General features: G+C 42.3%; 1 protein-coding gene and 1 long non-coding RNA gene across 2 annotated transcripts in view; both read right to left on the minus strand.

Annotated features, from left to right (window-relative positions):
- Window positions 1-13,012, minus strand: part of PPP2R3A (protein phosphatase 2 regulatory subunit B''alpha) — a 77,096-nt gene that overhangs the window by 41,672 nt on the left and 22,412 nt on the right. The gene's annotated exons all lie outside the window — the stretch shown is intronic.
- Window positions 6,553-13,012, minus strand: part of LOC108790037 — a 14,004-nt gene continuing 7,544 nt past the window's right edge. The window contains exons 2-3 of the long non-coding RNA XR_001941434.1: window positions 8,741-8,747; window positions 6,553-6,564 (exon numbers count right to left, since the gene is read on the minus strand). This is a non-coding gene — a long non-coding RNA (uncharacterized LOC108790037). The remainder of the gene's footprint in view (window positions 6,565-8,740; window positions 8,748-13,012) is intronic.

Raw genomic sequence — 13,012 nt, forward strand, 5'->3', positions numbered from 1 at the left:
AAGAATGACGGTTTGCCATATTAGTGAGTTAAATGGATCATGTATGCTTTCAATACATTTTCTATATCCATCAGCCACATTTTCTAAAGTTGTAGACTCCCAGAATGCAATCTCATTTCCTGCCATCTATGAGTAAAATGTACTACAAGTGCATTAATTTTGGATGTGTTTAAAATGCATCAGATGCATGAAATGCATAAAACGTTGAACCACTGACAACTGATACATGCTTATTATATGTATACACACACAGTAAACGCTCAGTTATCCGGAATCTTCCAATCCCCGTGGATGCCGGATAACGGGGAAGTTTACTGTGTGATTATATATAAACAGTGAGGGAAAAAATTATTTGGTCCCCTGCAGATTTTGGAAGTTTGCCCACTTACAAAGAAATGAAAGGTCTATATCATTTAAAATACGCCTATGATAAAAATGAGAGACCGAATACCAACCAAAAATCCAGAAAAACCACGATACAAAAATGTTATAAATTGAGTTGCAGTTGAGAGAGTAAAATAAGTATTTGATTCCCTACCAAACAACAATTCTGGCTCCTCCCACAGACTGGCTATGTGGTACACAGATTAGTCCTGTCAATTTAAGAAAGTGCTCCTAATGACAACTTGTTATGTATATAAAAGACGCAATACAAAATAACCATCAATCTCCCTTGGTCTGGAGCTCCATGCAAGATTTTGCCTCATGGGGTAAGGATGATCATGAGAAAAGTGAGGGATCAGCCCAGAACTACACAGGAGGAGCTTGTGAATGATCTCAAGGCAGTTTGGACTACATTTACCAAACAAACCATTGGTAACACAATACAGCGCCCGCGAGGTCCCCCTCCTCAAGAAGGCACATGTACAGGCCTGTCTGAAGTTTGCCAATGAACATCTAAATGATTCAGAGAAGGATTGGGAGAATGTGCTACGGTCAGATGAGACAAAAATTGAGCTCTTTGGCATTAACTCGACTCGCCGTGTTTGGAGCAAGAAAAATGCTGACTATGACCCTAAGAACACCATCCCTACAGTCAAGCACGGAGGTGGAAACATTATGCTTTGGGGCTGTTTCTCTGCTAAATGTACAGGCCGACTGTTGCATTGAGGGGCCAATGGATGGCGCCATGTATTGTAAAATCTTGGATGAGAACCTCCTTCCCTCAGCCAGAACACTGATAATGGGTCATGGATAGGCCTTGAAGCATGACAGTGACCCAAAACATACCGCCAAGGCAACAAAGCAGTGGCTCAAGAAGAAGCACATTAAGGTCATAGAGTGGCCTAGCCAGTCTCCAGACCTTAATCCTATAGAAAATGTATGGAGGGAGATGAACCTTGACATTGCCAGGCGACAGTCAAGAAAGGATTTAGAGAAGATCTGTAAAGAAGAGTGAACCAAAATCCCTCCTCCTGAGATGTGTGCAAACCTAGTAACTAACTACAAGAAACATCTTACCTCTGCGCTTGTCAACAACGGTTTCTCCACCAAGTACTAAGTCATGTTTTGCTTGGAGATCAAATACTTATTTTACTCACTGCAACTCAATTTATAACATTTGTATCATGTGTTTTTGGTTGATATTATTATTATTATTATACAGGATTTATATAGCGCCAACAGTTTGCGCAGCACTTTACAATATATATTCTGTGTCTGTCATTTAAAATACACCTATAGACCTTTAATTTCTTTGTAAGTGGGCAAACTTACAAAATCTGCAGGGAAAGGAAAAGGAAAGAAAGAAATTTCAGTATCCATAAAATAAAACTGTACATAAACTGCACACATCATTTTGAATGTTATTGAACAAGGTGAGCTAATTACTATATAAATGTCACTATATAAAAATACCACATACTGAAATTATATGCATAACAATGCTGTTCAGAAGTGACCCATAATTAAGGAACGTCTGTTTCATGAATTTCACCAGCTGCCCGCTATGTAACCCAAGAAGGGAACGTGCAGTCACCAATTGTGAAGGAGAAACCACTGCACTTCATCAAACTCACCAGAGTCAAATTAAAGAGCTGCAACTGAACGGAGGGGATAGATCACTTACCAAGGTCATATACAAAGACTTGCCACAACCTCATCCTGTATCTGAGAGAATCAATCTGAAAAAACTATGGTTAGTCTTTGGAAGCATAGGGTAGTTAACTTTCCCTGTGCTATAGGTGCGGTCATCACAGACATAGGTCAGTGTGAACATTGCTCCATTTACATTTAGTGTGTCTCCCTGCGGCACCGTATTCGCAGAGCAGTGTCTGTTCAGTTTATGTTTTTCCATAAAATGTACCAGGAAAAATCCATCACCGTCTAAAACAATTACGTTGTAAATGCAACTAACATTTCCAAAAATGTAAAAAAACCAAAAACTTTTCCATGAAGTTTTTTTTCTGGGTTACTGACCTTCATGCGCTCAAGGAGGCTTAAGAGTTGTCAAGGCTCATCTTCTGGCTAGACATCCAGGATGAAGCCTGTGCTAAAATATGTTTTGCCATGTTTAATTATTATATATGGGGGTCTGTTAGTCTTGATGCGAGCCCTGGAAGTATGAGCTAAATGTAGAGCTAAATGTAGAATAGGAGAAATTACTTGTTTCTTTACAAGTGTTCTCGGCGATGTCGCCGAGAACACTTGTAATCAGAGTGCCGGCCCGTCCTCCCCACGCCGCCCCCCTCCCTCCCCTGCACTTACCTCTCTCCATGCTGCATTCTCCCAGCTCCGGCTCCGTCCTCGCCTTCAGAATGGAGAGCTGTAAGCAGAGCGGCAGGGTTAAAAGTAACCCTGCCGCTCCGTGTAGACAGTGAGAGGGGAGAGCTGTACCCTCCCCCCTCCATGGTCTGCCCCCATCTCCGGCTGCCTCTGTCCCCCCAGCTGCCTCCCTCCCCGACGTGGTTTTTGGGGTCCCTCTCTCTTCTGGGGGACCCAGAACCACTGCAGAGTAGTTCAGGATGGAGAGCGGTGAGCAGAGCGGAGAACAGGACAGCCAGCACAGTGCTGTGCAAGAACTCCTGTATTGGAGGTGACAGGTTAAATAAAGAGACAAAAAATTAAAAAAAAAAGTGATTAAAAAAAAAAAAAACACATAAAAAAAATTAAAACCAACCCTGCAGCCCCCGCATTCCCTCGGCGGGGAAGGGGGGCATTGCCGAACCCGGCCTTGGGGCGGCAGGGATTGTAAATCCGGTCCTGGGGATGCCCTGATGTGATGTCATTAGATGACAGGTGTGGAGATTACACAGCATGGAAATACCAGCTGTATCTGTATTTATAGAAGATGAGAGAGCAGTTTTATCTTCACCAAATATAACATCCTTATAATAGATTCTAATCCCCCAATCCAGGGTGGTGTGGGGGACTTATAATAAATCAAAGCTCAAGAGTTATAATGAATTCTGCAAGCACAGTGCCAATTTTCAAAGTTCAACTTTAACAGGTTAACACCAACTTTATGAAGTAAAACTGACCTTTAAAGTGACACTAAACTCCTGAATTCAATCTTAAAAAAGAATTCAAGTACCCCAACTATTAACAAAAATGTATCTTATTTGTGTATCACTCGGCTGTAGATCCTCAAAATCCTCTGTGAATTGGTGCTGACACTGTCCTTCCTTCTGGAGGGGGGCTACTTTTCCTCCCCATGGTCCCTGTGTGTGTGTTGTACAGTAGCCACCAGTCCAAGCTCGCTCCCTGGATAGACCACGCTCTCAACACAAATTGGTAAGGCCCCGTTCACATATAGCGAATTGTCGCGCGATATCCGCCGCGATATCGCGCATTTTTGCCGCGCGATATCGCGAGAAGTCGCCGGCCAATGTTATTCAATGGAGCTGTCTTAACTCCATGTTGCGCGTCGCAAGTCGCTTCTACCGGACCCTTTTTTCGGCGGATTTTGCGCGATTTTGCTTTTTTTCTATGGAGCCCGACGGGGAAGGTCGCGCTACCGTCGCTGGATCGTCGCCCCGAAAGTCGCGCTATCCCGGCCGTGCGGATCCGCTGCAAAAGGTATGTCGCTATATGTGAACGGGGCCTAAACTAAACGTGCAACTGTACTCCATCACGGGAGCGAGCTTAGGCTGCATTCACACATAGCGTTTGCGGTTACCACGCGGTTTTCCGCACGGGACGAAAAATTTATTCAATCCGCGCGGACGGCGCTCATTTGCAGCTAATAGCCGCAAACACGTGGAATCCGCCGGATTATCGCGCTCTCTCTGGGCCAACACGGTTTTGTGCCGCACAGTCCCCGCAATGGTGTGAACGATGCACATTGAGGTGGATTGTTTTTTGTGTTTAGAGTGGCACCGTGCGCATACAGCCGAATACACGCGGACAGCAGCTCAGGTGTGAATGGAGCCTTAGGGTTAGGGTACTTGAATGATTCTTAAGATTTACTCGTGAGTTTAGTGCCACTTTAAAACCAGACTAAAACAGATTTTAGAGAGTAAAATCTACTACAGCGATTAAAAACGACCAGTTTTCCAGTTAAGGGGGACAAGTATCTAAAAACCCTCACAATGTTACTTGTAGCTCCTCAGTGGGGTGAAGAAACTCGCCCTTGCTACAAGAGATAAATATAATTCAATAACCGACAAGCAATTGAGAATTCTACACCTAGTAATATATTTCTAATGGATTTAAATGCAAATTATTTTGATATTGTAAAAACATTTTTAAAATTATAAATAACCACCAATTACGCCTATCTCAGGATGCAAGAGAACCCCTCCCACGGCACTGCAAGGGTTAGCTGCTCATTTTTTGTTTAAAAGGGGGATTCTTTCAGTTCTACTTTCCTCTGCTCTGGCATGTCCCTTGCATTAAACGTGATGATTCCAGGGGGCCTCTAAACAGCGAAGTCGAGGAGGGAAGCAACTGCAGGTACTACACATTTGCTTTCATTGTCTTTTTTCACAAACCTGCAAGCTTTCCTACTATCTTTTTCCACTGAGATTTGGAACAATGCCCTAGATGTATAGATCCAAAAACGTCATGTCTACACTTAAATATGGATTTTGAACCCGACTGTCTGCAGACCTTCATCATCATAGATTCCATGCAGGGCACTGAGGTCTACATACCAACAGATCGACAAAGAATACAATTACATTTATGGCCCACCTAAGTGTGGACCTGCATTACCATTAGAACTTGCCTCCAAGAACCTATAGAGAACTAACTACACATCTCCTCCTCATTCCCTTCTCTGTCACTGTATGGGCCTACCTAACCACTGGAACAGATGGTGTAGGTTCCAACTAGGAAAAATGCCATCCTAGATTTAATAATTACTAATAATGGGGAATTAATAGAGGATATTGTAGAGGATATTGTAATTGGGGAGACACTGGGTAGTAGTGATCACAATGTGATTACTTTCAATATTAAACACAGGAAAGGAAAGAGGGCGGGACGGACAAGAACCCTTAATTTCAGAAGGGCAAACTTCGATAAGTTGCGCAAACTAGTGGGGGAAATAAAATGGGATAACTCATTTCACAACCTAAACTCAGACCAAATGTGGGACTGCTTCAAGAACACATTACATAAAACTGGAAAACTACATGTTAAGGCAAAGAGAATGGCATTTATAAAATATAAGATGGAAGAGACGGCATTGGCGTTCCTTAAATACAAGGAATGTAACAAAAAATGCAAACTAGTAATCCAGGAAGCTAAAATAGAATGCGAAAAGCATATCGCCGCAGATAGTTAAAAAAACCCTAAAAAATTCTACCAATATATTAACAGTAAAAAAGGTAAGAAAGGAGCAGATAGGCCCAATAAAGGACGAAAACGGGAAGTTACTCACAAGTGACAAGGAGAGGGCCGAGGCGCTGAACAATTTTTCTCCTCAGTATACACCTAGGAGGGAAACGGGTTCGACGTACGCGATAAAATACATAGTTCAACCAATAATATACCACAATGGTTGACGGAAAGCGGAATAGAACATAGACTTAAAATGCTCAATGCAAATAAAGCAGTTGGACCAGATAACCTTCACCCCAAGGTACTTAGGGAACTAAGCCAAGTTATAACAAGACCATTATTCCTAATTTTTAAGGAATCCTTAGTGACTGGTAGGGTACCATGTGATTGGCGGAGGGCTACGGTAGTTCCAATATTCAAAAAGGGGGCTAGATGCCAACCAGGGAACTATAGGCCGGTCAGTCTAACATCGGTAGTTTGTAAACTGTTAGAAGGTATAATTAAGGACTATTTGGTAAAATTTGTTAAGGATAAAATGTCCTTGAACTGGAGAGAGTCCAGCGGAGGGCAACAAAACTAATTAGGGGAATGGAGGACCAGAGCTATGAGACAAGGCTTCTGACCTTAAACATGTTTACGCTGGAATTAAGGAGATTAAGGGGGGATATGATTTTCATGTACAAGATGTTCAATGGTGACAGCAACATTGGCAACAAACTGTTTGAGATTAACTCCATTACGAAGACTAGAGGCCACCACCTAAAGTTGGTGGAGAAAAAATTCCAGCACAATGGGCGAAGAGGGTTCTTTACAGTAAGAGCGGTTAAGGTCTGGAACTCACTGCCATCGGCAGTGATTTCAGCCAAGAGTGTAGATTTGTTCAAGAAACGTTTGGGTAATTTCTTGAGGGACCGTAATATCCAGGGATACCAGTATCCCTAAGAATGAGATGATGCGTGGACCTATATGGGTTGGACTTGATGGACGCATGTCTTTATTCAACCCCAAATACTATGTAACTATGTAACCATAACCCACTGAGCAGGTTGTACTATAGCGCCAGAAATTCTATGTTGCGGACCTGGAATATAAAATAGATGTCCGACTGGCTGCGGTGTACATCATGTAAGGTGAAAGATGCAACAATAACCAACACTATGGCCTTAAAGGAGAACTATGGGGTCAGTGCTTTTCCCCATAGTTATCCTAAGGGTAACGGGAGGACACAAACTAGCGTCCTCCCATCACCCAAAGCTCAGTATACCGCGAGCTACAGCTCGCGGTATACCGAGACACCGAAGGCGGAACGGATCCCGACAATGCTGTCTGGATCCACCCAACTGCGCGAGTGCCAGCTGGCTCTGCCTATCTAGAGGCAGAGCCAGTGGTACCAGCCCCCTCCCCCGTCCGTTCCACCAGTCAGCGCTGGAAAATCTGACAGGGGAGGGGGGAACCCCTGCAGGGACCTGTGAGTGACAGTCACAGCTCTCCGCACTGATAAATCGAGAAGTCAGCGACGGTATGTGTTCGCTCACTTCCCGATCTACTGAGCTGACCTGTGACAGTTTCATTGTCACAGGTCGGCTCAGATTATGAGGCTGAGTGAAAAATCACTCCTCATAATTCTCCTTTAATGTACTAAACTATACAATCATTTTTCATCAAAAAATTCACTTCTTAAAAGGAATATTTTACAGCTGTGCAATTATTCTTTTCCATGCAAAACATTGGGCTATTTATAGAAAGCATTTATTTCTCATGAACGGATGTCTCATCCTTCATGAAACAATAATAATTCCCCAAATTGCTGTTCTTCTACATAGCACACTTTGGCTGGCTTAATTCTTTACTCTCCTCTTGAAATTACGTATCAAAACGAATGTGATAATTCTGGTGAATGGACAATGACATACGCTTACCTCATTAACCAATATAAACGAGAAAGGAAATAAGTACAGCAAACAAGCCTGACCCATTTCATAAAAGCTGCTGCCAGTTAGAAATCAAATGCGTCAAAAAGTTAACCACATACAAACCTTACCACTATATGCACCTTACTCTGACTGGACACCCACCTTACCGCCACCACACACAGACCCACCTTACAGCTACCGCACACCCACCTTACCGCCACCATGCCTAGACACCCTTTTCTGCCACCACACACCCACTTTACTGCCACCGCACACCCATTAACTCCCCTCCCAGGCATCTGATTCTGCCAGAATCCTATAAAAGTGCATTTTAACTGAAACAGTTAATTATGGTTATGTGTACTTGGCGATCACAATCTTTTATCCATACATCTGAGTAGGCAGACCAGTGAAATACATTTTCTGATTGGCAGGCTTGAGTAACTGCATTCTGATTTACTTCAATAAATAAGGCCATGTGTTTCCCATGAGTAATTCCTATATTAAAAACAAAAAGGTAATCTCATATAGGTACATTTTTTTGAGGAACTCCCTCTGGGTGTTCTATATACATTGCAAGGATTTTAATAGAAAAACGATTACATATCCCTATCTTTTTCTGTTCTGAAAAAGTTGTTTTACCATGTCCTTCCCAAGCCGATTTCTGAATGAGAGGGGCCGATTTATTATAACCACGTGGTAAAATATCGGGGTTCAACATAATTAAATCACATTTTCAATGATTCCCATTCATACATGAGCGATGTGTTGCTTATAGCTTATGAAAAGTACATGAGCTGTCAATGAGCTAGACTTTAATGGGAGTGCCTGAAAAAGATGCACAACGCATGTTTACATCATTTCATGACCAGGAACCATCTGCTCCTCCTGAGTAATCAAATTGGTTGAAACAAAAGAGCTCAAGTCTGAAAAAGTCATCAAAAAACAGCTTCAAAATCACCGGTCAACAAAACCGAAATTTCTATTACAGAGAATGCTAAAAATTTGACTTATCTTATTGAAGATGTCTGGGAAAATCTGTGCACCCATCACACAAACAGGAAATGGCATTTCTGGGGGCATGCCATACACCAACATTGTACAGAACACCTCCAGGCTAACACATTGCATTGGAATTAGAAAGGTCATTTTTAATAACAAATTACAATATGGCATGTGTAGCAATTGTATATATTTTTCTTGTTTTAAGTAAAGTGGAGTTCTCCTTTAAATGCTTGCTGTTCTTACTATGGGGACACCAATCATTTCCTGTTACTTAGAAATTGAGAAGCTTGCAGTGGCCTGCTACACAGACGACATCTAAACATTTATTTTTTTTTTTTTAAATATGTCTTACCTTTTACTATATGTGTGAAAAGGAACATAACATATAAATGAGGTTTTCTCATAATTGACTGGAAAAGACTAAATGTTAAGTAAACACTACAGACAATAGATCAACTATTACTTTACTTATTTACTCTCAAATTAATCTTTTTTTTTTTTTTAAAGCCAAAATACTTGAGAACGATATTTATGTTGTATGTGAAATTTAATGACGCAAAGAGCAATATGCAAACCAGTTGAATGGAAAACATATCATTAAATTGACTTCAAGTGCCTACAGAAATATATGAGATTAAGATGTAAGTAGCTACACATCATTTCTCTTTGCAGTACTATTCCGTAGCAGGAAACACCACCAGCCTGACGAGAGGTCATTTTACAAAGGGGCTCTATTGCCCTCTGCTGTCTATACAGTATACATGGAAGCCACAAACTTTCCTACAAGCAGGCTATGTTAAAGTTTACATATACTTAGCAAAATAGTGTTCAGTCTACATAGTGAATAGCAGGCCCAATAGACTGCCAGAATGCACAATACTTGTCACAGTCAGACTGCCGAGGCTAGGTTCACACCATTTTCCGGACCAGATCTGGACCAAATCTGTAAAACGGTGCATTGCGTTTTGCCGCATCCTGGAGCGGGGTTTTTTTTTTTGCTTAAAACGGGCATTCAAGTGCTGTCCAGTGCGTTACCATGCATTTTAATTTGTCCCAGGGCATTGTAGACCAGAGAAAATCTGACAAGCTTTTTTTGTCTCATCCGGAATAAACTGCTCTGTGTGAACAGAGCCCAGAAATACTATAGGGATACATTGGGATGCTTTTTTGGTCTGGGAACAAACTGTTCTGGTCTGGACATGATCCAGACATGGGGTGAACAAGCCCTCTAGCCCTGCAAGAGCTGCAAGAGGATGATACAAAGTCAAATTAAAAAAATCTCCACCAAACGTGACAGCCAGCCAAAACCTTTTTTCTTCATTTTACATTTACAAGTATTAGAACCAGATGGCTTTGACTGCCATCTGCGGCACCATTATAGAGACTTACCCTCACTTCCTGTCCAACTGACAACGTTCTACTATCCAAAAAGTGAGGGTACCTCTGCAACAGCAACACAGAAAGGAATAGCAGAACCCTTGCTGGCCTTCCCTGAAGCTGACACCACCAGTGCTGCAGAGAGCCAAACCACCCTTAGCTCCAAAACATTGATGGACTATCTTGACCACTTTGTGGTCATTGACCTCAGCACACACCCCCAGCCCAGGAGGCTGGAATTGGTTAGGATTATCCACTGCAGTGGGAAAAAAAAGGACTTCCCTGTCTCAGACGGACTGGAGAGCCACAATGCAAGCCTCACCTTAGCTGTCAGGTGCGCAGGCTAATCCAGAGAGTAGATACGTTTGTTCTACGCAGGGAGAATACTCAGCTGAAATAGTCTGGAGTGAAACTGAGCAAAGTGAACGCTCATAAAGAAGGCCACCATTGGTCCCAGGGCTTTCATGCAGCATTGCAGAACGTGGAACAGGTAGCCCACAACATAGAAACCCTGCGAGCACAATAGTGCAAGAACTGGAGCCAACATTTGTGTGGATACCTCTGGGCCATGAAGAGGCCAAAGGGAAGTGCCATGATTTGGAAATGTTCCTCCCCCCAATGCCAGTATGGGACATATTCCTCCGTTCGGTTTTGAAACCATAAACAGGTTGGAGTAAAAGCGCCAAAAGCACTACTGTGCCAGAACAGGTGGCATATGGCCCCTAAAGTAAAAAGTTGTTGCAAAGCCTGTAGAGCTTCTGCCTGCAGGGAAGACAAGGTCCTGGCTGGAGGACAAACTGGGTGGTGTCCCATTTATTGTGTGGAGGGCCTGTTTCCTGCCATGTAAGGCTTAGGGGTCCAGGGCTTTGCCTTCGAGAAGGTGGCATGGGAGAGACAAAATAAACTCTTTCTACCCCGCACAGGAGCAGGCTTACTAGGAACCCTAGGTTTTCCCTTGCTGGACAAAAGCTTACTCATACCACCAGGTCACCCTCCTAATAAAGGCATCAAAACCTTCTCCATTGCAGATACGCCACTGCCCCGGACATACAGTATATAGCACCCTATGGCTAACCCAGTGCACTGCACTACTTTCAGTCCAGTGCCCAAAGATAGAAAAAGTGAGGCTGGCCTGTAACGTATCTCAAAAAAAGTGGGAGACTATGGGGTAGAATCGGATTTATCAATACTTTTTATTTCACCAAATGTAATATAAATCACCCTATATTAAGGTCAGTCACAGTTCCAGAGTGTCACTTCAAAAATATTTGTAAAGCACATGAAAGTTCCCACTTTTTTGGAAATCAATGGAAGATGTGAGATCTGATCTTTATTAAATACAATAGCTACAATAGATTATTAGTGCTTATACCTACATTGTCCCCCGTATGACTACCAAAATGTTACTACTCCAAGTAAGGAAAACAGACTTTGTGCATATCAGGACTTCTAACAGTACAGGCAAGGAACCAGAGGCAGTTACTGGGGATCATATGACGGTGCAAGTTACATAATTGTGCCTTTGCATATGTTTCCAGATTAACACATATGTTCCTAGTACTGTTATGTGTCCTGGGGTGTTTCTGCGGTAAATCACTCTGTTGCATAACTCTGCACTACAGAGGTCAACGGTCCTCCACATAATATCAGAGATGGATCCCTATAGCTTAGTATGCCACATTCATGACTCGCATCCCTGATTGGCTTGGAAGTCGGCTTCACTTATTTCTAGGACAGCCTGGCTTCCTGACCAATCAGAAAGGCGGGCTGCAGGTCACCCGACTTTCTAATTGGCCAGGAAGCCAGGCGGCCTCGCACTGTTGCAGGAAAAGTGAAACTGGTGGTTCTTTCGATAAAACACCAGCTTCCCAGGTAATCAAAAAAAATAAATAAATATCGGTACTCGTACTCAATACCGAAAAGACTGTATTGGTGCATCCCTAGTTAAAACCCTGTCAGATTTTTATTTCTGTCTGTGTGCCAGTTGCAGATTTTCCCTTCCTTCCCGACAGCAGTAAAAACCAAACAAAAGTTCCTTTCCTTTCACACTCTATCCAAAATTAGTTTTGGATTGACATACACTGTACAATAAAGAAAAAGTATTTTAGGCAGGCAAGGGTAACCTACCCGTAGCTTCGGTATGAGATGTACTCTGTGTTTGGACCTATCTGATGAATCTGAATAACTGCAAAGTGTGTTTATGATCTTAAGGGTGAAGGAAAAATAGAAAAGTTTATTTCCATTATTCCCAGCAGAAGAGTGCTGAAAGGCTCTAAATATATGCACTGACACCCATTGATGCATTCTCATCATGGTGTACTGGAATGGGTAAAACCCTGGACTAAATATCCCTCGACTGTTTACTTACCCCCCTCTTTTAAAATATTTTAAAGAAATTTCTCTAGCAATAAACTGACACTGGATAATAAAGGATTACATTGTATAGTGCATGTGGAAATATGAACATGGTGAACAACAAGAGATGCAAATAATTTGATAACACTTAATTCAGTCCAGACAGATAATTACAATAATAAACTTGCAGACATCAAAACGAAAAATTACTAAAATTGACCACTAGATGTCACCAAAATATCAAGACTGAATTGCAAGGAATACACCTCATCATGTGCAATTGGAATTACTTTGTTTAACTCTTTTCTGCTGGCGGGATCCTAACACCATGGTTTCACGATCATGTGATCACTATGATTGGTGGCCCTACTGCCTCCCGATCATAAATCATGACAGAGCGGTCAGTAACAGCTCAGACAAATCAGTGGGGGGCACACAATTAAGCATGCTCCCAAACCAAGAGAAATAAGGAATGCCAGCTGTACACATGGGGCAGTACGTTGTTAAAGTCCACTGCTGTGCTGCTACATGTATCACTTGCCCCTCCCCTTTAGATTGAAGCCCTCACAGGCAGGGCTCTCCTTACCATCTTGTCTTGAATTGCGATTGTAATGTCTTCCTTGCATTGCAAAGTATAT

Source organism: Nanorana parkeri, unplaced genomic scaffold (genome assembly GCF_000935625.1).
Source record: "Nanorana parkeri isolate BGI_ZX_2015 unplaced genomic scaffold, ASM93562v1 scaffold439, whole genome shotgun sequence".
Lineage (NCBI taxonomy): Eukaryota > Metazoa > Chordata > Amphibia > Anura > Dicroglossidae > Nanorana > Nanorana parkeri.